Here is a 23,289-nt window from a genome sequence, read left to right as displayed (position 1 = left end):
CGAATCTCGCTAGATTCAGCCACTCTGATGAGTCGTAGACGACGAAACACGTGTCAGTGAATACTTGTATTTTAAAAACAATTGGTATAAGGGAAAATTATTCCTAACTCGCATTTAGGTAAAAATGCACTTTCGTATAAATAATTGAATTAATTCAAAACAAATAAAATACGTAAATAGCAATATATCCAAACAGTCGTGTGAGATGTGGTCCAGTGGTAAGAGTTTGGGCTTCTAACGACGAAACACGTGTCAGTGGATAATTATATTTTAAAACAATTTGTGTGTGTGTGTGTGTGTGTGCGCGCGCACGCGCGTGTGTAGAGAGAGAGAGAGAGAGAGAGAGAGAGAGAGAGAGAGAGAAAGAGAGATAGATGGTATAAAAAAAGGACGAGGTAACAAGAGAGGGGGCGAGGAGGAGAAAGGGTAGGAAGAGAGAGAAAAAGGTAAAAGTGGAATTTCTCCCCTACCGCTGCCCTTTCCCTCCTCCAACTCCAACGCTGACGCCTACTCTTGCCATTCCTCCCACGGTGCTATATAAAGAAAGCCTCGTCCCAGAATTCCACGCACTTTTGCAAACCAAGGAACTGAAAACATAAAGAAAAGAGAAGAAATGGTGCGCGTCGGAGAAATGCGCCCTTTGGCCACTCTCGCCTTTTTCATGGTCACCTTTAGCCTCTTTTGCATTTCGGCCGCTGATGATGATGACCACAAGAAAACGGCCGCGTCAGCCCGTGTCGAGGTAGGTTAAAGCGACTAATATTTTCCTTTTCTTTAATCGCCATTCACATTATTTTAATCTCTTTAAGATTCGGATTTTCTTTCTTTTCGTTTTCAATTAAAGTCGATTTAATTTTTTCCTTTCAATTCTGAATTTAGCCGATAAATATTTAGTATAAATTATTTACTTACAAAATATAATTAAAATAAGTGCTTGTACAGATCAACCCCCATGGCTGTCCATATTGGCTCGGTAACATCCGAAAGCGTCCACGAAAAAAAGAAAAAGTATTAGTGCACTTATTGATCCTTGCTGGAAATAGTAACGTTATTATTTAGAAAGCTATTCTTAACATGGGGTGTCCCGGGTGTGGAGGGTGTTTTGTTCCTATTCTATGCAATTTGATAAAAGCAGATATCATAAAACTTTAAACTTGAATACTATATAAAAGAAATAGCGTGGATCAATAAGTGCACTAGCACAAAAACAAACAAAAATAAACTCTACTTCTTAAAACGAAAAAAACCCAAAACTTTCCGATTTAAATTTCATTTTATTTAGTCGTTACTGATTTTATAGCATTTTTGATAATTAAAAAAAAAAATTGTTATTAGCTCATTGTTTTCTGGTATTTTTTTTTTTTTTTTTTTATAATGCTGCAAAAAATGTTCGCGTGACTAAAAATATAAACATAATTACACGTCAAAAGAAACAAAGCAAAAAAATATTTAAAAAAAAGAAAAAAAAAAGCAACACTTTACAACAATAAAAATGAAATCCTGCACGAGCATTGAATGGTCATCGGAAGAATTTCAATGTTTACGGAGTCGGTCCAGAGTCTTGACAGACATTCCCGATACGAATAAAAAGGGGTAAGTCAAGACTCTGGACCGACTCCGTAAACATTGAAATTCTTTCGGTGACCATTCAATGCTCGTGCAGGATTTCATTTTTGTGTTGTAAAGTGTTGCTTTTTTTTTTTTTTTTTTTTTTTTTAATTTTTTTTTTTTGCTTTGTTTCTTTTAGATGTAAAACAACTTTTTATATCTCGATAATTACTTATTTCTGCAAAATTTCAATGCGATTCTCGTATTCAGCATAGTCGAAAACCTTTAAAAGTCATCATTTAAAAGAAAATTGTGGAGGTGGAAAGTGGACCTAATCTAAAAAATACCTAAAAAGGTGCTATTTTATGTTCGAGTTCTATAGATTCTATAAGGTAGACGACACTTTAAAACCGGGTTAGGATTAAAAAAAAAAAAAAATTACCCCCCCCCCTTCAGGAAAAATAAGATTAAGTTACTTAACATGGGGGGGGGGTAACTGAGGGTGTTTAGCTACAAAAAGGTAATTTATTTATGAAAAATTATTAAACCTATAGAAGATGAAATTTTCGTTCGTTTGTTAACTCGTATTTGTCGAATTTTTTTTTTTTTTTTTTTTAATTGGCAGCTTAAAGGCTTTAAAATTCCTTTCGAATGTCTAAGTAAACCTCGTTTCTCACTAATTTCTCTGATTGGATTTAAAGCCTTCAAGCTGCCGATTAAAATATAACTTGATTCTCGCCAGAAATTAAATCAGTCGAAGTCGAGTGTTACGTGGGCATTTCGTAATGGATAGCTCTATCACCTTATATATATATATTATAAAATTTCAATGTAGCTAAAAGGAACACAGGAATTGCAATTTTTTTCTAAGTATTCATCTTTCCGGGCATTGCTTCCTTCCTTTTTAGATGTGTCATGACTTAAAAAAAAAAAAAAAAAAATACTGTACTTTTCCTTTTTGTAGTGGGGCTGGGGCGGAATCCTTCACATTTAAACTTTATCTTCTATGCTTCCTCAACCATGACGGACCTTTCCTTCTCCTCGGGTCGATCTCTTGTTTTTGTGGGTGGGTGGATGGGCTTCCTATTTAAGAAAGCGATGAATAAAAAAAAATTTCATTTATTTGTTATTTTTTTTTTACAATGACCCATAAAACAAAAAAAAAAAAAAACCCAAAAAGAATAAAAAAAAGGTTACCAAAAGTAAGGTAAGTTACTCTTCTACCTACCTAATTGTTTTTTTTTTTATTGAAAAACATTTACTTTGAATTAAAAGTAGTGTCAAGTTTGAGTTAAAGAAAATGTCGGTCTTCTTATAGCCATTTTGGACCTTCGATAATCGCTCAAAAGTCGAAAATTAAACAAAACGTTTTCGCACGATTGATGGCATTTGTCTCTACCAGTATTCTGTTTAATTTTCGATTCGACTTGTTTGAAAGTAAATAAACACTTGTAAATAAGTTAAAGCATACACAAAAAAAACAAACTTATCCATATATATATATATTAGCAGAGTTATTTTGCCTTTGGTAACTTTTTTTTCACCAATTTTTATTTAACTATTATAAAAAAACAAATCCCAAAAACTTTATTTTAAAAGGAAGTTTTGTTTTTTTTCTTCCCACATTAAGCTTCTCAGACCTCAGTTAAAAAAAAAAAAATTAAAAAAAGAATCAAAAACACTCAGATCATACCCACATATATTTTAAACTTTTGTTCACCCAAGACGTAAGTGCCTATCCAAATTTATAGGGTAATCTAAATGGGGGTTGTGCAGCAAGATGTTTGTTCATATTACATTTAAATTTCTGCATGTTTGGGATTCCCTCCCTGCTCCTGACTACAAAGACAAACAATCTAAGAGAAAGAACTATTAGAGTAGAAAGTTTTCCAGCATCTCTGAGCATCCACAATGAAGAGATGGGATTTTACTGCTAGTTGAATTGGTCAAGGATATTGGCATTGAGGAGGAGGTACAGATTCATCAGAGCACCTGTTTATGTAAGTACTTGTAAAACAAACGCAGGGATCCAGTATTGGTGCGGAGGCAATTCTCACAAGAGATGATATCTGGCTATGCACATGTTTATTAGCCTAGAAAAAACAAAATCAAAAAAAATTCTTCGTCCAGAACAGTGAAGACCATTTGATCATCCTAGTCATAATGTATGACTTGAGCTGGCAGTTTGGTTAAAGTGAAGGTGGTTTGCGCAGCAACCTCCCTCTCACCCCAACAAGTCTGGCCCAGCGCCAGGACAGGATCAAGATGGCTGTAGATGAAATGCAGGAAATGCCTAAAATGTTTACCTCTTCATACATTGTTTTCTCAAATGATCTGTTACTGGCTAGGCTCAGCATTGCTTAACTTTACAGCTGCTAAACTTCTGACTGACCAGCAAGATATCCTAACTGTAATCTCTGAATGTATATACCATACACTGAACAAAGCAGGGGAGGGCAGAGCAGTAGCTCTAGATATATCTAAGGCTTTTTTACAGGATATGGCACAATGGTCTTCTCAGGAAAACCAGATCATACGGTATCGCTGGATGAATACTTAACATAATTAAATCCGTAAGAGAAGAATCCAGGTTGTCCTCGATGGCCGTACACAATATCTTAATGTGAGAGTACCTCGGGTCGATCCTTGAACCTTTATTATTCCTAATATTCATAAATGACCTCCCTGATAAAATGTCTCGGATGGGTATATCTGCTGATGACACCATGCTCTATAACCGGCACGAGTGGAAAACAAATGAACACATGTCTAAGGAAACGGGAAGACCTCCAATGTAGTGGCATGGGGACATAAATGTTTGGTCGCATTCAATGCTGCCAAGACTAAGTTTGTTTTCTTCAATAATTACAAGAAACCTTATCAACCATTAATTGCAATGGCTAACCTGAAAAATACTTTGAAACTCCTCTGCCTAAAACATTCACAGGGAATATCAGTTGGGACAGATACATTGAGAGCATTGCTAAGGCCACTGCGAGGAAGGTAGGCTCTCTCTACTGTGCTAGAAAACTACTTACGCCTGAAAGTATTCTGTACATCTATAAGGCCATCATTCGCCCATTTATGGAGTATTGTTGTCACATTTCTGCTACTAGACTCTCACTCCTGGACAGGGTTCAAAAGGGAGTCGCCAACCTGATAGGTCCTGAACTGTCATCTAGATCCATCGACAAAATGCTGTATCCCTCTGCCTATTCTACAAGTATGTTAATGGTGAATGTTCAGAACTACAAGCACTTGTATCCCTTTGCCGGAAATATTCCTGACACACCCAAGAAGCAGCAAAATCCCACCCCTACACAGAGATCCCTAGGTGTAAAAAAAGCCTTCTACTCCAAGAGTTTCTTCCTCAGAACTGCTAGACTTTGGAAGTCTTTTCTGGGATTCTGCTTTCCCAACTGTACTGACATGCAGAAGTTCAAGTGTAATATGAACAGACATCTTGCTGCTCGACTCCCTACATAGTATCTCAGCAACATATGTCCCTGATAGTAGCCCGCCTACATCAAAGTAGCACTGTGCTTTTTTTTTGGGGGGGGGGTGAATTGTAATAAAAAAAAAAAAAAAAAACTTAGAAAAAAAAAAATAACAAGAACTGGTGTGTTGACGTGATTATACCGTCTATTAGTCTAAATAGATGCCATCACGATTGTCAGTCGAATTGATTCTAGAAACATTTATCGGAGAAAAATATGAACCATGTAAAATATCAAATGCTTTTGGATTGATTAACTCGACAGTTTATTTGCCAAAGAACAAGCCAACCTGTTCTAATGCAATAGACTTGTAAGGCTGAAGAAACAAGCGTATCGTTTCAATCAGCGTTGGAGTAAAACTTTGTTTGCACCGAATGTTTTTAATTTCTGGTATCTCAATATGCTATTCATGCGCGGTAGTCTCTTAATTTCTCAGATGCAAGGGAGGTAAATGGTAACACTAGTGGTCTTGGCTAGAAACTAATCAAGGAGCTGCTTTTTTTTTTTTTTTTTTTTTTTTAATACTAGTAGTTCAGCCTGGCTTTGCTCGGGCCTTATATACTGTTCATAACTTTGTACATATGTATATATTAAAAAAGGGTGCATATGTACGGTAATGCCTTTCTATATAATAGACTTCCTTAACTACCATAGAGAAAAGTTGGTAGAGACCGCAGAAGTCAAATTTTGGACTTTGACCCCTTAACATTTATTGTTTTGGGCTCAAATCAAATTAAAGTTTGACCCATGTCCAAGTAACCTACTTATAAAATTTCAAGGTTTAAGACCAAAAATTGGAGTTTCGTAGAGTTTTCAAAGGTCAAATCGTTGAACTTTGACTCCTTAACAGCCAAATTTTTGGTCGAAAACTGATTAAAAGGGTTTTCCCAAATCTCAATACCCTTTATATCAAGTCTTGAGTCTGTAGACCAAAAAACTGACGGTAGCTTGGTAGGGGAATGTGCACACACACATTTTCACTTGTATAGATGTATACATTAATCTCCTTGTAATTCCAGGAATTCTTCCGTGATTACACAATGACTAGAAGTGCCGTTTCGTTGGATTTTTCGACTGAAGATGGCTCACCATAAGATTCACTCGTGCAGAGCTAGTTTTCTGGATTACCATGATATCAGATAGAACCCTATAGGATAATAGATGGTTGATCTGCCTAAGTACTATGTAGGAGAGATTTGTATTTAGTTGCTGCTAGAATTTCAACAAAAACACTTTGAAATGAAAAAAAAAACTCCTATTCAATACCGGGTAGATACAAATGGAAATTTTTTTTTCTTTGTCTGAATACCATGTCTATAATTATATCATTCATGCTTCCTTGCTAAGTGCAATTGTTTGTGTCTCTTGTACTTGGTTCACTGGGTATATTTCCCAGATAATTTTGGAAATTCTTTTTCATAAGTCCAGTCACTCCTAATATTTTTCCTTAGTTCACCGCAAACAAGGCGCAGTGCCACTTGGACATAAAGGCCTACTATTTAGAACCAAATTTGCAGGAATACTGTAGGGAGTTGAGCAGTAAGATGTGTGTTCACATTACATTTGAACTACTGCATGTCTGTACAGTCAGGGAAACAAGAACCTGGGAAGGAATTCCCAAGTCTAGCAGTTTGAGGGAAGAAACTATTTGACCAGTAGGTTTTCCGACATCTAGGGATCTCTGTAATGTAAAGGGTGGCATTTTGCTGCTTGTCGGGTTAGTTGGAGGTATTTATATTGAGGAGGATATATGTACTTTGAATGCGTCAGAGCATCTTCTGTTACTGAAATGAAGATCTTCCTAAGATTCCAATTTCTTTTCATGTCTTACAGAAAAGCTTGGTATTTCGTTATCTTTATCCTTTCATCTGTTTAACTCCGCATCATTAGGGACACTAACTTCTATGGTTGTTTCTTTTTCCTTGTCTTCTACACTGTTGGGTTTAATACGTTGCTGTAGGAATTGCTTAGTCCTAGTTGTTTATTTATACTTAGTGTTCAGGAATCGTTATTGTGTGCATTGTGACTGGCCATTTGCCCCACTTGTATTGCCTGATGGTTTCTTTCCATTTCTTTCTTTTTTGTCCAGTCTAAGGTCTCTTCAAGTGCTGATAAACCTCTTACTGCTTTTAATTTGCCCAAACCATCAACTCTTAGGGCATAAAGTTCTGGAATGGGCAATGTACTGGTTCTGGCCAGGCTTTGTTGCATGTCCACCTAATCGTTACCCTGTTTTTTTTTTTTGATTTTTTTTTATATATACATACGAGGTGCCTTAAATAAGTTTCCAGACATTTTTTCATATTGGCACTTTTCTTGATAGTACACGCATAAAACTCTAGTCCCCTTTGAACTAATCTCCAACGACAATGCACTTGTTGAAATGGTGCAACAATTTCTGGAAGGCTCCATAGAAGTCCTCCTGTATGAACATGTCAATGACTCTTGTCACAGCCTCTTTTATCTTAATGGTCTCATAACAATAGCTTCTAAGGTTTTCCTTGAGCTTAGGGAATAACCAAAAGTCACAGGAACAAGGTCTGGACTATAGAAAGGGTGAGGAACTGTCTTGATGCCCATCTTAGTCAAATAGTTTGTAACAAGGATGGAGTATTTGACTGATGCATTCGTGCAAATCTTTCGCATTTTCAATTCCTTGTGAATAATTTTGTACAGTTCCCACACTAATATCAAACTGTGCATGACAGTCCGTATCCATAAAATTCTTTATTTGGCCAATCAACTTTGGTGTTCTGACTTCCTTACTTCTATCACACCTGATCATCCCTTACAGACTCCCTGCCTTACTTGGATGTCTTATGCCATTCAAAAACTGATTCTTAATCCTTGTAAGATGGTCCAAAAGCAGTCTGAAGCATTCCATATGTTTCTGTGGCAATTTTTTTCCCAAGTTTAAAACGGAATTATATTTCATATCGTTCTTCTAAAGTATCCTCATATCTAGATTGCATTTTTTTGAAATTCATTAACTGTGACAATTGGATGTGTTCCAATTCTTGCTGTAGCTGTTCATTTGAACCTGAAATCATAAAAATTGGTCAGTCATCTCATAAGATGTATAGCAATAATATAGTGAATTTTCAAGAGTCTACAACAATTTTAAATGCCTGTACAAAAATGTCTGGAAACTTATTTAAGGCACCTCAAGTGCGTGTATGTATGTATAATCAATTTTTCTAATGAGTGCTCTTCTTTTAAAGGAGCTAATAGTTATAGATAATGGTGAAACTACTGTTTTGGTTCTCCCATTTTGTGGTTCTTTAGAATGGCTGGACATGGTGAGTTTTAAGAAATTTGAGACCCCCCCCTCTCTCCTCCAAATAGTCTTACTAATATATTATTTGTATTGTCGTCAGCTAAGAGAGCTCAATGTTTTATTGATTGGAAGCTGGAGTTGTCTATCCATCTGCTTATTTAGTTAATCAGCATGACCTTACAAAATATCAAAACCTGTTTTCATTTTAGCATGTTGCTCATTAATAATGAAGACCAGGTTCTTGTCCAATATTTAACCTGATTAGAAAACAAATTTTTATGTCCGTACCTTTTTATAGAACGAAAATATCGAGTGTTTTTTTTTTTAACTATGTAAATCTAATCTTGCAAGGATAGTGTTTATTTCTCCCCCATCTTTAATAAAGTGAGATGATTACAGAGATGGAAATTGACCTCGTAATGAATATACTAAAACTCTTAAGAAAATTATGTTCTATATATAAAAAGAATTGATCAAGTTATGTAATTTTTTGAATATGACTGTTTCATTCTATGAAGATTTTTCAGTACCTTTTTTTTTAATTTTTTTAATTAGATTGATTTGTGAACAACAGCTGAAGAATATCTTATTTCTCAGCTCTCTTTCAGTTGCAAATTTTTTTTTTTCTTTGTTTTTCTTTTTCGAAAACGATAGCTAATGTTAAAATTAAGTAAAAAAAAAAAAAAAAAAAAAAAAAAAAAAAGTACTTGTGGATCTTACGGATCATGCTGAAATGTTATTTAGAAAGTCATTAAGATGGAGAAATGGTGGGCTTTCTAACTATTCTGTATTTTCCATTAACGATTTAATAAACAGATCATACTGTGTAAATAAAATTAATAAGCAAAACATGTCTGTTGCCAATTGTTGACTGCTGCGATTTTTAATTTGTTAAACGTGTCAATGCTTTTCAAAGGTTTACATAACCTGCCAAATATGTCAACAATAATGCAGTGTTTTGCATAAGTACTCATTTTCCAATTGCGTTAAATGGTTTTTAACCATTTAAGATTTGTTCGACTTGCATTGCGAAATATGCCATGATGGATCGGAAGCCATTAGACTTGTTATCTGCTGTATTAGTGCATGCTAAATTTTGATTGTGATTAGTATGTGGTTACGAATATAGATTAAAAAAAAAATTTTTAACAGTAGGAAGGAGACCCTAAACGGTCAGCCCTTCCTGGATTGCATTATCTCTCCCATTCCACAAAGATCAATAGTTTCATATCATAGCTGATCTGCCTATTTCAGGAATAAAGTTCTTACCCAGCAACAATAAATATAATTACGTCTAAAACTTCAGTGCAATGTAAACAATTTCTTGTTTAATTGTCCTCTTAAATGATTTTTACCCAGTTTTACCATCCCCAAATGTAATGGTGTTGTCTTGGCTCATACTCATAAACCCTTATCCTTGATTGGCCTTCAGACCTTGATAAATGGTGTCCCTAGTTAAAAAGAAAAAAAAAATGAGAAAAACAATCAAAACAAAATGTCTGAAGAGGCGTAAACCAATAAGATGATAGAAAAAGATGTCTGTGCTTGATTACTATCGGCATTCTCCCCTAAAATGTTGGGAAATAGGGGTTAAAGAGAAAAAGTATCACAAAAGACAAGAGGGAATAAGTTTATCAAGAAACAAAGGTATAAGAAATAGGGTTGGTGGAAAGACAATGGATAGGAAGTTGTTCACGAAGGAACACCAAAGGAAGCTCGGGTAGGATTATTGGTCAAGATGTGGCAGTGATGGCACCACAAAGGTTGAACTATGAATGTTGATATATTTAGAGTTGAGAAATGAGTTTCGCAATGATCCATGGCAGTTGGGGACGATTTGCGATTGTTACGTTATGAGTTGAGGACTGTCTTAAGTGTTGGGAAATGTGAAAGAAAGTATGACAAAAGAAAAGAGGAAACAAGTTTGAGTGCACAAAGGTATATGAAATAGGGTTGGTGGAAGTTGATAGGAAGATTTCCATCAAGGAACACAAAAGGAAGCTGATTTGGGATTGTTGATCAAGATGTGGCAGTGACAAGTCCCATACGCACATGGAGCCCAACTGATATCTAAAGAATGTGTTTTCTTAGTTTTGTTTTATTTCTTTATACTGGTAAGCCATTGCGTACCCCTCGGCAGCTGCCAATGTAAGAGATGATGACACAACTTGAAGAGAAAACCACAAAAACAATGCTGGCTCCGTAGTGAGGTGATATTGCATCCTACACTGAACCATTCCAAATTTTTACACAACTCTATTGATTTGATTCCTGCTGACCTTGCATAATCAAATATTTGTTGCTATTAATTAAAAAAAGGAATAATTTTAAGTCTACTGACCAGCTGCTTCATATAATCAATAAGTACTTGTTGCTGCTATTAAAGAAAAAAAACAAAAAAACAAAAAAAACGAATCTCTATTTAATTATTATTTAGTTAATAGCATAACAGCATTCATAAAACTGATTTAGAATGGTTTGTGCATTCAACTGTATGATGCCTGTGAAAAGCTTCAAATAATGTTGATCAGGAATTCAACACCAAACAAATAAGTCAAATACGTTCTAAATAGTTTTTTTTTTTTTTTTTTTTTTTTTTTTTTTACAAAGTGGTCACCACTTATCAAGGCCCGGAAGCCACTCGGGGATAAGGGTTATTGTAAGTACAGTACGTTAGTGTGGATATTTAAAGTGTCTACTTAAGGGGGCGGTTCATCAGGAATTTGTTTACGTTGGACTTGAAGACCTCCAAGTTGTAGTCAGGAGGGAAGCAGGCAGACGGAACAGTTCCACAGGCGTGCAGTTTTAAGAAAGAAGCTCTGTTCATGGAATCTACGTTTTGATTTAGGCATAGATAAAGAGTGGGGAAGTCTTTGACAGTGGATTCAGCTAGACTGGTGTCTTTTATAAAAGATTGGCGAGGGGGGGGCAGAGATTAGAGTTCAGACGAGCACCTGCCATGGAAATAACAATAAAACAAAGATAGGCTTGCAATGTCTCTTCTGTGGGAGAGAGGTTGCAGGGAAAAGAAAAGGACATCCCCCACTAAGCCACAAAGTCTATTTTGTACTCTGTCAAGGCAGGATAGGCTGTTTTTAGCAGCTCCTGCTCAGATATGGCAGCAGTATTCCATCCTTGTTTCATAAAAATGATTTAATTTTAAATATAAAAAAAATTTGGCTCTGATTTTTTTTAGATGAGAATTCATTAATTGTATTTAGATTCTTCAGACTACGGTTCAAATCTTGAGTTGTGTAGTTGATAAAGTACTTGGTAAATTTAATAAAATTCAGTTGTAAGTTACACTCTTGTGGAAGTTGAAGGTTCAATCCTCAGTATGGATGACACTCAAAATACAATTGCGAATTACTTAGGGCTTCTACCCAGTTCTTGCTGAAAGTACAAGAGCAAGCTACCCTTGTGGATTAAAGGGTTTGTACGGGCTCCTGAGTTTGACATAAAGATACAAGAGTTTGACCTTCAGTTCAGAGGTTACATCAACCAAACCCTGAAAATAACCCTAAAGGTATGAACAGTAGTCTGATGGTATAATTTTTTTAAAACATGGAAGTCAAGGTCAAAGGTATTTATGCCTGTTTACCAGTACTGTTAGATAAACAACGGTTTTGTGTTTTCCTAAAATTGAATACTGTTGCCATATCTGGAGAGGAGCTGCTCTGAGTTCCATATCCTGTTTTGACAGTTCAAAACCAGTTGATCCTCTTTTCTCTTTTTCTTTTTATACTCATGTAATATAAAAAAAAAAAAAGGTAGAACAATACTTGTCCCTTGAATTCTGTCCTCTAATCCACCTGTGTGAACCATCATGAGAATTCTTTATTTTCGTTTAACAGTAATGAACCACGCACACACACGCACACATATACACACACGCGCACATATGCATATACACACACGCGCACACATATACACACATACACACACGCGCACATATACACACATACACACACGCGCGCGCATATACACATACACACACGCGCGCACATATACACACATACGCACACGCGCGCGCACATATACACACATACGCACACGCGCGCGCACATATACGCACATACGCACACGCGCACATACATATGCGCACACGTACGCACACGCGCACACACGCGCACATATACGCACATATACGCACGCGCACATATACGCACATATACACACATATACACACATATACACACATATACGCACATATACGCACATATACACACATACACACGGGAAGTTATGAAGAGTTGCACTAAATATGACCGTGACAAAAGTGTTGGTCATGATTGTTCCAGTACTGTTAGCTATAGGAGAGTATATATACATAGGCTATGACTTTAACCTTGAAAAATGGTGTGCATCATCCCTAGATGGGGGACCATCATCTCATGATTGGTCCAGTGATATGACCTACAGGAGAATTACACACACTACTTTAGATATTCATAACTGAGAATTGCCACTTCCGTCTGTATGTCCAGCAAATTGTAGAAGATCCGGCTATATAATGTTAAAGCAAAGAATAGTTAACAAGCCTCCTCCCCTCTTGGCCCTGTCGGTTGGGCATTAGAATACGCTGACTGCCCCCCTGCAGAGGGTAAAAGTCCCTCAATGGGGGTCCTAGATATGACCTTAAACTATATCCAGTGGTGAGGCTCCAGCTTGTCGGCTTTGGGGAGTGTGGAGCCACCCTTTAATTACCATTGCTCCCAGGTCCACTCTGACCCGGAGTTGTAGTACCTGTTAGGGTCCCAACTATGGGTTAAATAGAAACCGACTTGAAAACAACAAATATATTCTATTATTAAAAAAATTTTCTTCAAAATAACTGGATTCGGCATTAAATAATCTGAAAAGGGTTGATATGCCATAAAACAACCAACCAACCTCCCACTCTTCCCCATCTTAAGAATGTGTCCTAAATGTTAACATGGGGTGTTGACGTTCTCATAAATTTTATTTTAGTATTTGTAAAAAAAAAAAAAAAATAAAATAAAATACTAATGTTTGTAAAAATTCAAAATTGTTCAATGAAAGAAATCACTTTTCACAATTTCTTACATGTTGATTTGTATTTTCTTGCGTGTAAAATACATAGGACGATTTTTGCTATTCGCAATCGACTGCTGAGCACCTGAGCCAAAAGTGACGATTCTCAGTAGTTATGCCGTCATCTGAAACCTTTTTTCAAAGATGTTGGATGATATGGTATGCCTCTTGCTGGAAACAAACTTCATACACCGTGTGTGGGACTTGTTTGGTGCTTTCTGCAACTGGTCCTGAGGGGGCTGTTCAAGTTTGCTTTGCCATAAATAAAAACTAAAGCAGACAGAACCAATTGCATGTATACAAGAGATATACAACTCCTCTCTTAAGATTAGACCCGCATGATATCTACATAAGCAAAAATGGCAATTATTTAAAATAAAGTTGTACACCCAGGCAATGAGGGGTACTTTTTTTTTTTTTTTTCTTTTTTTTACGAAACAAATTTGTCTGTTTCTCATGTTTAACAAAAATGCGTCTTTTTCTCGTGCCAAAAAAAAAGAACTTCCGCTCCATGCCCGCCACACCCACCATCCGCCTAAAGAACTCTAGAAGAAAATTATTTCACCATTTGCACTCTCTTTGGGAATGAGGAGGAATGGGAAGGGGCTCGTCTCGATTTGAAAAGGCCAAAAATGTGCCAAAAACAAAATAACCTGGCATTAATGGAGAATGGTAATATGCATGGGAACACAAGACTAATTTCTTGCTGTTTCCACAACCAATAATTGAGTTTTTTTTTTTTTTTTCTCTTAAGACTTATGCAATTGAGTATGTCTATTTTTAAATAGTTCTATTCTACCGGATGCTGCTGAAATTTTGAGATGTAGATTGATAATTTGGATTTGGATCATTCAGCCTACGGCTCTCATCTTTAGTGTTGGTTGCACAACGTTCCAGCTGATGTAACCTCTGACCTTCTTCAGGTGTATCTTGTTAAACTCTGGGGGAATCTTTCTGTCTAATTCGAGAACTGCACAAAATTTTTAACAGAACCACGGGAGTAGCATGTTCTTGTTCCATCAGCCATGACAAAGTAGAAGTCCTAAATAATTCACCACTGTATTCTGAATATTGCACACCTTGAGGATTGAACCTGCAAAAGAGTGTCACTTACACTTACAACTGAATTTTACCAAGTACTTTAGCCATCATATCTCGGGTGTTTGCAAACAAACAATACGCACTCGGTATATTTTGTTTTGTTACTTATATATTATTTTGAAAATTAAATTTTTTTTTTTTTTAATTTTTTTTTCACTCAAAACAAGGCACAGTGCCACTTGGAAGTAGGGGGCTACTATCGGGAACATAAGTTGCAGGGATAGTATGTAGGGAGTTGAGCAGCAAGATGTCTGTTCACATTACACTTGAACTTCTGCATGTCAGTACAGTTGAGGAAGCAGGAACACTGAAGGGAATTCCAAAGTCTAGCAGTTCTGAGGAAGAAACTATTAGAGTAGAAAGAAAGGCTTTCTTGCATCTAAGAATCTCTGTGTAGGGGTCGGACTTTGCTGTTTGTTGGAAATTTACATCGAGGAGGTACAAGGGCTTATAGATCGTCGGAGCATCCACTATTAAAATGCTTGTAAAACAGGTAGAGGTATGCAACATTTCATCGATGGGACAGGCTATGGTTAGAAGTTAGGGACAGAAGTTGAAGCTGAGATGACAGTTCAAGATATATCAGGTTGGCGACTCTCTAGAACCGAGAAGAACTTAAAAAAAAAAAAGTGAGAGAAGGATCTAGAGAGAAAGGAGGGGTGGGGGTATTGTATCGCTTGTTATTAATTTTTAATGAAACTACTTTAAGATATCTTCTGTACAGGATAAGTACATGTGTCCTCGACTCTGACATTAAAATAAGAAAAACCATAGTACCAATATATATATATATATATATATATATGAACAATGCAAAAAAAAATACAAGAGTGCATGTGTGATCATAGTTCTGAAATGTTCATTAATATTGTGAGTGAAATTAATTCAAGGTTGCTTGGGCACGTTTAGTATGTCGGTGCATTAATCCTAAGAATTTTTAAGGGCTGCCTGAGCTTGTCATGAAGGGTTACTTTAGTTTGAAAGAAAATGTACATGCAGAAGGTTTAAAGTTTAAATATATAATAGATTAACCAATATATATATATAATATATATATATATATATATATATATTTAAGAGTGTAGCCATCAACAATTGTGGGTTTCTTTTTAAAGGTTTTCATCATATTTTTATTTTAAAATATTTTTATAACGCGTTTCGAGCTTAGGGTGTGCTCTCTTCAGATATTTTCGTAAAAAGTTTTTCTTTAAAATGTGAGTTTGTAGATATGCCTCCGCTGATATTAAATGTTTTTCATAGTGATGCGATGCGTGTGTTCAGTATTCAGACGTTCTGTCTCCAACTTTAAGTGTTCACAGTGACCGGTCAAAGTTAGTTTCAAAGAGTGTTTTTTAGTCCATATGGTGAAGGTTTTTATGGCTTTTTTAGGGTTCTTTTTAAAGACTTTCTATCCCCATGTATAGCATACACTCACACACAATCACATACGCATACATATACATTCATGTACATGTACACATGCACACGCACACGTACGCAGGCACACACACATACACACACGTACATACATAGAAATATATGTAGGAGCATACATATATACACATATACATACCCACCTACACACCCATACACGTACTCGCATACATCCACCGCTAACAATTATTTTTATTTTTTTATCATTTTTTATTTTATATATATATATATATATATATACTTTTATATATACGGATATCGTGTAAGAGTGTTCTGTTCCTGGTTATATATACTTTTTTTTTTTTTTTTTTTTTTTCCAACCAAAACACGCATGTATATATGCGCTTAATCATTCCGACATACGTACACGCACCCACACACACACAAGTAAGATGGAGAATAGGTAGAAGATATATATACACGCACATACACACATATATGTACACACATATATGTATGTGCACATACACTCACAAACATCCACATACTATGTAGGCACACACACATGCACACACACAGACATATGCAGGGGCTCACACATACGCGTATATCCATATCCACACGAACACATTTACCCACTCATATATGTGCATGCATATGTATATATATATACACATACACACACATACATACGGATGTGTATACACTCATCCACCCATATATATATATGGGCACATGCACTCACAATCACACACACACACATACATATTCATACATTCCACCTTATGTATATATTGGTTGAAGTTTCCTTTCCAATCCATGCACATATGCATACATGGATTCGGTCACTCAAACATAAGTGCACGTATACATACAAACAGTATCTGTTTCGTAACACAAAATCAATTATATCAATTAGTGAATATATTATATATATATATATATATATATATAATATATTCACTAATTGATATAATAATTGATTTTGTGTTACGAAACAGATACTGTCAAAAATTGTATAAATCAACTAATAAACTAAGATGGTCAACATCATGAATTTTGGAATAATAATTTTTGTTGTTTATTCTATATATTGCTCTGTATTCACATTGAGCTTCTTATATAAGGATTGATATATAAGAAAAATATATTTCTGTAGAAATAAATATATATATATATATATATATATTGCTAAGAAAGTGTGTAAAACTCAACCTATATATTCAATTTTTTTTTTTTTCTCTGAGGAATTGAAATTTGGTATATAGGTTATTCAGATTTGTGAAAACTTTAATCGGTTTTCATCCAGGAAAAAAGGGCTGCTAAGGGTTCAAAATTGAAAAATTACTACTGGAGGAGGGGTCACTTTTTTTGTCAACTGTTTCACAATTGTGAAATCCTTCACAGCTTCCTTATGTTAATAAGTAAGTTCGAAAACTTTAAAGAGTGCGGTAAGCTGGCCTAATGGTTATCGTACTTGACACTGTCTTTAGGTTTTGGTTTCGTTCTCTGCTGGAGTATTCATTTTTTTTATTTACAAGTGAACTGTTTAGAAAAAAAATACCTGTATGCACAGGTATTTTTTTTTTTTTTTTTTTTTTTTACTTTAAAGGAATTTAATGTTACGTTTTATACTGTGTAACACTGGGTACACCTGTCAGTGTTTTAATATAAGTAATTCCAGATAAGAATAGTAATAACTAAATAATTAAAAACGTGTCCTGAAAATTATTAATTATCTCTGTACTTATTTTTTCCAGAGTTGCACCGGATGATCGTTAAACCGACTTCCTGAAGTGAAACGCTTCATATTTGATGATGTTCCTCAATTGTATCCTTTTTACTTCATCGGAAATGATGCAGAAATGAAATCTTGTCACCATCATCATTTTCGGTTTAATGTCGATTCTTACACATTGGCATATGTTGGACAACTTTTAGCAAATTGACTCCTAAGCCGATCTCTGACCAGGTCTTTATTTATCCTTCTTTCTCTCCAATCCATCCTCATCACTTCCATGTTTTCCTTGATCTTTCCCCGCCAACTGGCCTGGCTACCCCCACGTAGGTATTTACTAAATCCGCGTAGGTATTTACTCTGGCACTCTCATCCATACTTTCATCATGGCCATCGGAATCTCCAGTTCTGTACATTCACACATCTCCCTGTGCATATTTAATCTTTTGAGGTCATCAAATCTAAGCCTGTTTCTAAGACCCGCATTACACATCGATTAATCGTTTTCATATAATTTCTTTCCACATATTTTGTACTGTAAAATTTCCATCTGAATGCTATTTAATATTCAGTTTGGAGTCGGCACTTAATTCTGTTTCAAATTTTATATATTTTCCCGCTATTAAGAAAAGCTCCTGGTGAATATGAGGGTTGTGGGAGTAGATATTAGTATGAGAGTAAAAATGGTTGGAAGCTTCTTTGTGAAAGACTATTGAAAAGTAGCTTTCTTAGAGAAAATCTAATAAATTTTGAAAACTAAATGAACACCTTTTCAGCATATATGTATGGCAGAACGAATTAGAATATGAAACTTTTAAACTTATAGTTAATAATATAGTGTTGAAAAGAAATCCATAAAGTGTTCGGTCGCAAATGTGAACACTAAAATATAAATTATTTATATAAAACTGTCTCTGATTAAAGAGATGTACCATGGTTTCATAGAAGTAGATTGGCCATAATTGAGCTTTAATAGAAACAGTTATTCTTGCTGTCCATTGGTTGGCTCCCTTTTAGCCTCACAACTCCAATAAATCTTTCTAGCCCTCGCTGCTCGTGCAGAAGAGAAGTTTGTCTGCTAGGGGAGGAAACTGCACAACTCTATCAATAGTATATGAAGTTAGTCATTTCTTGTGTAGACACCATAAAAGGAAAAATTTATATCGGGATAATGTGTGGACCCTCAAACAGAGGCTCTACGCCCATGATTTCTTTAGATACCCAGTAAAAAGATGGAACACCTCTAGAATCCACAATACGGACACTTGATGTGTCTAATATTCCGTATGGAAGGGAATTGATATACAAAAAAACTACGTCCCTACTTTCCGCTGCAAAAATTCTGAATCCTACAGGCAATCAATAACCCTTCCATTGCTGAACGTTAAAAGGTTATTTAAACGCCCCCCCCCCCCCAAGAATTTTTACTTGCCAAATGGACTAATGACATCACTTCACTCACTTGTAGTCTGGCCCATGTATAAATCTGAAGATCTCCAAATCTTTTAATACAGGGTGACCCAAAAGAAACGTGATATATCCATAATTTATTCACACAGTGCCCTTATTTTACAGGACATGGCAGGATCAGCGACAGTGAGTACACCAAGACCCTAGTGGGAGCTGGGACAAAGAATACACTGTTAAATTTTGTTCGAACAAAACACTAAAAAACGGGGCCTAATTAGAGTTGGGGCCCCCTTTTTTTTTTTTTTTTTTTTTTTTTTTTTGTCACCCTCTATAAGCCCCAAGATCTTCTCAATTAACATAACTAAGTGGACCCATGGAAATTTCATGGAATGAGATTTATATTTAATAAACGAATGTTTTGATAAAGCTGATATTTTTTTGGATAGCACAACCCTGACTTTCTTGGTTAAAGAACAACTGCACATTGACATTACTGAGTTTTTTTTCTCTCACATTACAAAAATGATCATATGATATTTGATAATGTGGCTATATCAAAGGGAGGTCACTCTCGTATTCTCGCCCAGAGTTGCTAGATTAGTCTTTTAAAGCCAAATTTTGTGACTTTGGTATTTGTGGGGCAGTTTGTCCTTCAAAAATTGTATTTGGCCTTTCTCAAAGCGTAAAGTATCTATGAACTAAAGAAATGATAAGCTGAATATTATACAGATGCATTAAAATATCGATGACTGTCAGCAATTGTTCATTAAGATTTCTGCGTTGCTAAACTTTCCCCACTTTCTTTGTATTTAGACTTCTTTCATTCCCCGACTTAATACTTAATTGATATTTACTTTAAAGATAACCTGACTCTTTTATCTTTAACACTCTATATGCCGGTAAACTTTTTACAGAATAACAAAAATATATCGGGGTGAATGTCCTATTCTGAACTGTCGTTAAGTGACCTGTTTTTTTTTTTATCTGCCCTGTCTGAGAAAATAACAGCTTATGTTCACATCACTAAACTATACAATAACATTGTTCATACATTTAATTTTTAATTATAAGCCTTCAAATTTCTTATACAAATGTTTTATCTAAAACGTTAATTACAGTATTTTGAACGTACTGACTTCTGCTTATATATATATATATATATATATATATATATATATACACACACACACTAGTAAAAGTACCCGTCGTTGACTGGGTTCAAAAACAGCCTACAGAAAATGGACTCAGATTGTGAAAGTATGATAGGTTATGAAAAGGAAGGGTTGTAAATTTGTGGGTGTCCAAACCAAAGCAAAATATGAAAGTAAAAATAAAATAGATAAATCCCATAATTTATTATACCATACCTGTTCACACGGAAAAACTTATCACAATATTCTGTGGATCTATATTAAAAAACCTTGTTAAACTTTGTGACATATTTCCATTCTTTGGAGGTCAGGTGCAAACGAACCCCCCATAATTTTATTATACCATATTTCTTCAAACTGAAACAATTATCAAAGTATACTTATGCAGATAGATATGAAAAGTCTTTATTAAAGTTTGTGCCTATTTCCATTCTATGGAGGCTAGGCGCGAATGCAAACCCCACAATTTTATTATACCATCCCTATTAAGTTAAGAATACTTTGATAAGTATGTTTTATGTACATCTATATCAAAACACATGTAAACGTTTTTTTTTTTAATTTTTAAATTTAATTCCATACTTTGTGGACTATGCGCGAACGCAGACCCCACAATTTTAATGAACCACCGTTCTGCCAGATCAAACATACCCATTCCTGTGTCTCGATACATCTATCATTATATGTAATCAGATTTTTAAAATAGTCAACCATATAGGAGCCTATTCGTGACCAGACACGCACACACATTCAGCTTATATACGAGGTGCCTTCAATAAATTTCCAGACTTTTGTACAGGCATTTAAAAATTTTCGTAGACTCCTGAAAATTCAGTATGTTATTACTATACATCTTATAAAATGACTGACAAATTTTTATGGTTTTAGATTCAAATGAACAGCTACAGCAGGAATTGGAATACACTCTACTAAATCACTGTAACAGCTAGTGAATTTCAAAAATGCAATCTGGATGTGAGGACACTTCAGAAGAACGATATGCAATAAAATTCTGTATTTAAACTTGGTAAAAATGTCACAGAAATGTATGGAATGCTTCAGACTGCTTTTGGACCATCTTGCATGAATCGAGCATCAGTTTGTGATACTTGTCGTCCAAAGGACTGAGGTTTAAAATGATACCAAAATGTGTTGAAAGTTTTTGCGAGACGTACACACACACACACACACACAATTTGCCCTTCATATATATATATATATATATATATATATATATACTAGCGGGGGTACCTGGCGTTGCCATGGTGTTTGGAGGTGTTTTTTGGGTAAATCAAAACGATTGTTGCCCGGGTGTTTGTGTCGGGGTGGGGGTTAAAAAGTTTTGGTAGGTAAGTAGGATCGAACCCGAAGCCTTGAGGCGAACTTGGAAAATGAAGTGTGAAAAAAAACGTGCGACGCTAACCACTGGTCCAGCAAGAAGTAGTAACGGAAAGATGTTTGAATTTAAGTATTAAGAATTGGCAGGTGCCCGTACTTGATGACTTAATGAGATCAACTTTCACTGCTGGGAAGAATATTATTTACCGCAGGGCAGTTTTTTTTTTTTTTTACGAAAAAGCCAAATCCACATGCGGCGATCGAAAAATGTGGAATATTTAGCTTTTCAAAGTCGGGCAAATCAAATAGACAGGCCCCCCCCCCCCTCCCCCCGGATTAAGTCGTAGATATTATCATTTAGACATGATATAAAAAGTTTTAAGTGACCCCCACCGAGAAGGCCGATGGGGGGGGGGGAAACCTTTTTGCAGACATACACAAACATTCTCGCTTTTATATTATAGATTTTTTTTTTTTTTCCAGCCTATTATCAAATATTTGCATATAACTGTTCTATCGATTGATTTCTGACATGTAAATCAATGGAACTGACATGATTATTAAAGAGTGCTCAAGGCAGGGCAGAGCTGCTTACCCTCACAAAATCGTATTTTCTCCCTCACCCCTACTCCCTCCCTTCACCACACCTCCCTCCAAAACCCCTACTGCTCACATTAACAAAGTATATCTCCCACTTCTTTCCAGATCGTTAACCACACCCAAACATCTTTATAAAACTAACATAATTTTGACTCGCATTTCAATATCGATTCTTTTTTGGTCTGATGAGGTGTTATCTGGAACATGTATGCGCATATGTAGCCAATTTGCATAGTATCAGCTTTGTTTGTCAGGAAAATGAACGTACAGCTGTTTCTTTCCTAATTACCATATTCCCTCCCTGCTGTTGTTCATGATTTGAAATGTTGCCTTTATCAGACAAGTACTGCAACCTTTACGATAATTTAAGATCCTTTTGTGCCATCTGTTGACCAGTCCGTGTGCGAAACTATGGTGGGGATGGGGAAGGATGAAAAAAAAAATAACATAAATAGCTAGATATGAATATCTGATTTTAATATCGACTTTCTCTGCAGATGCCGATACTGGAAAAGCTGGATGAAATTTAACCCATCGTTACTGTTTACCATTGACTTGTCGGTTACACACGTGCACGTCATTTGATATGCTTGTCGGTAAAGTATGTTGATATTAATAGGTTTTTAATAAGTGAAGATAATGATGTGGTTGAATGAAAGGTAACCCCCCCCCCTGCAAGTTATAGGGTGACTTGAACAATTACAAGAAACTTTCTCAACCACTGATTACACGACCAAGAATATGCTCCCCGACAGCTCTTCGTTTAAACTCCTTGCTTTAACATTCACAGGAAGCGTGAATTGGAACAAATACATTGAAGACATTGCCATGGTTGCTGCAAAGGTGGGCTCTCTATCCTATATATCTACAAAGCCACCATTTGCCCATACATGAATTATTGTTGCCACATCTGGGCTAGTGCATCAACCACCAGCCTTTCCCTCTTAGACAGGGTTCAGATTTGAGTTTTTCCAACCTAATTGATCCTACACTATCAACCAAGCTCCTACCAACCATCAGGCGAGATGAGGAACAGTTGGGTTTTTTTTAATATACCAATTTGCTCCGAAACATTAGCATGTTTAGTGTAACAACTACGTAATACTTGTCTATATAAATGAAAATAATATATTTGGCTCTTTTTTTTTATTGAGCACTCTTAACCTTGTTTATTTCATGGATTTTATTTCCTGAATACCT

The 23,289-nt window shown here is 35.6% G+C and overlaps 1 long non-coding RNA gene across 1 annotated transcript in view; it reads left to right on the top strand.

Annotated features, from left to right (window-relative positions):
- Positions 1-400: 400 nt before the first annotated feature.
- LOC145255846 (uncharacterized) overlaps positions 401-23,289 on the top strand; it is a 42,350-nt gene continuing 19,461 nt past the window's right edge. Inside the window, exons 1-2 of the long non-coding RNA XR_013863908.1 lie at positions 401-742; positions 17,613-17,683. This is a non-coding gene — a long non-coding RNA (uncharacterized LOC145255846). The remainder of the gene's footprint in view (positions 743-17,612; positions 17,684-23,289) is intronic.

Source organism: Euprymna scolopes, chromosome 31 (genome assembly GCF_053919585.1).
Source record: "Euprymna scolopes isolate OS-2025 chromosome 31, ASM5391958v1, whole genome shotgun sequence".
Taxonomy (NCBI): Eukaryota; Metazoa; Mollusca; class Cephalopoda; order Sepiida; family Sepiolidae; genus Euprymna; species Euprymna scolopes.
The sequence above is the reverse complement of the archived record's forward strand: the minus strand, read 5'-3'. Positions and strand labels throughout refer to the sequence as shown.